This window comes from Pteropus alecto, unplaced genomic scaffold (assembly GCF_000325575.1).
Source record: "Pteropus alecto unplaced genomic scaffold, ASM32557v1 scaffold88, whole genome shotgun sequence".
Taxonomy (NCBI): Eukaryota; Metazoa; Chordata; class Mammalia; order Chiroptera; family Pteropodidae; genus Pteropus; species Pteropus alecto.
In genome coordinates this window covers 11,884,709-11,886,799 of record NW_006494611.1, presented here as the reverse complement: position 1 = coordinate 11,886,799, position 2,091 = coordinate 11,884,709, and the positions used below count along the sequence as shown (strand labels likewise).

Genomic DNA, 2,091 nt, shown 5'->3' with positions numbered 1-2,091 from the left:
CACCCCACCCAATTAAACTGCTAAGCACAAAAATCATCTTTATTGGTCCTCATCAAGGGCGGAACATGCACAAGTGATATTAAAAGAACACAAAATAAAAGTGGGATAAAAAAGATATTTATGATTTCTTGGTCTATGAACTAGTGGAAGAATGGTCTATAGTGTTTTTCTCCTTATGTCTCTGTGCCAAATGGATTCATGAAACACATAATTTGTAAATAAAACTGAAGTGAAGATATTTGTTCCCCTTTCCCAGTACCTTCGGAAATGCCCAAAATACACACATTATTTATATACAACCAGAAATTTAGCTTGGAAATTAGATCTCTTCTCAACTCCTCATAATGGAGAAATCTCCTCTTTTCAACCCCTCCTATAGTATGCTGATTGTTACTGGTCTTACTTGGAAATAAAATAGGAGCCCTTCTTTGGCTTTAACAGCAGAGAGGGAGGAAAACTGGCTGTACCTCAGAAACAGGCATAAGTGGGAGAAACAAAGGTGAATGTTTTCAGAGAAGTCTTTGCATCTACACACAACACTTTTCTACTGATAACATCAGGGGACTAATTCAGAACAGGAGCTAATTTATTGGTGAGGAAGTCTTTCTACCACAATTCTATGACTCACACATTTGGGAGGGGACAATATGAAAGCAAAAATGTTCTCCTATTTAAATGGAGAACCTGAGACCTGGAGATGACCCCTGGGTGATTCATAATATCTTCAGTAGGATGGTTTATCTGTGATGTAGCTCATGGTCATTATTCTAAGAAGCCACAGCCTCCTGAGAACTGTATGAACAGCAGTTCTCTGACTACTGGCTGGTCTCAGATGGTATTTAAAAAGCGCATGCCATGTTCACCAGGCTGAGAAGGTACCATCCATCACCATGACTCTTGTGGGATCACACAAGTCAACCAAAGTTACTCAGTGGGGCTTGATGACTTGGACAACTGCAGCCTGCACTTGGAATGTGTTGTAAGCAGCATTACCAAAACAGTGGTTAAACTTAACTATCTGGGTCAAGAGTTGGTAAGCCAGCCAGCATAACATACTAATGGGGCAGGACAACCAGAATTTCCACATAATTGATGGGGAAGAAGCCTGACTGGACATGAAGCACTCCTCATACCACTTCTCACCAATCTGGTTAGTGAATGTAATGACATCACCCTCTTTAAAGTCCAATTCCCCTTCATTTTCAGGTTCAAAGTCATACAGAGCTTGGCAGCAGGGTTGATCCATTGGGGCACCTGAAAGTTTGGGAGTACCTGTGTGGGGAGGCCACCTTTGGGCTGAGTACTCTCTCCAGGTGGAAACTCCAGGCTTTAGGCTGTTTAGGCTGATATTCCCTTCTAGACTAAGATGAGGCTTATTCTTTCTTCCAATCTGAAGGTTACTTGCTGCAGGATCTGGACTGCCTGCTTTTGGTACTCTAGCTGGGCTTGAACAAGATCAGAGAGCTGGCTCATGTGTTCAAAATCCATCTCCAAGAGATTGAACATGCTTTACTCAGTAATTTCTTTAGAGTCATCAAATTTCTCCAGAGCTTGACAGAGCTCTTCATCTAGAATCTAGCCTTGTTGTTTCTTCTTATAATTCAAGTCCAAGTGTTGACTCTCCAACTTCTTTAGATGATGCTGAATTTCCCTTGGATCCTTGTCATGAAGATCCTGAAAGGCTCAACAAAGTTCTACTTCACTTCCATATCCAAGAGTCTTTCACCTCTGAGAGTTCCTGCATGGCCTCTCCCACCTTGCCAAGTACTGGGCCAAAGCTGCAATCATTTCCAAACTCTGTGAGCATGGCTTCTGTGAGCAGTGCTTCATCCTGAGAATTGCCTGGCCCTTTCTCCTGGCCATGACATGGATTTTTGACATGGTGCTGATCATGCTCAGTTTAGCTCTGGAAGCAGGATTTGGTTCAATTGTTTTAGTCATTATTTCCACCATAGCCTTGCTAGTGACATCCACTTTCCTCTTCATTTCCTTGAAGTCATCACCTAGCTTGGTTCTTTCAGCTCCTCTAACTTTCTCACTCATTTTCTGAGTGGCTTTATGTAATTGTTTCTTGAGCCTGGCCACTGACAT

General features: G+C 42.2%; 1 pseudogene; it reads right to left on the bottom strand.

Annotated features, from left to right (window-relative positions):
- Positions 1 to 1,055: 1,055 nt before the first annotated feature.
- On the bottom strand, positions 1,056 to 2,091 carry LOC102887810 (annotated as a pseudogene).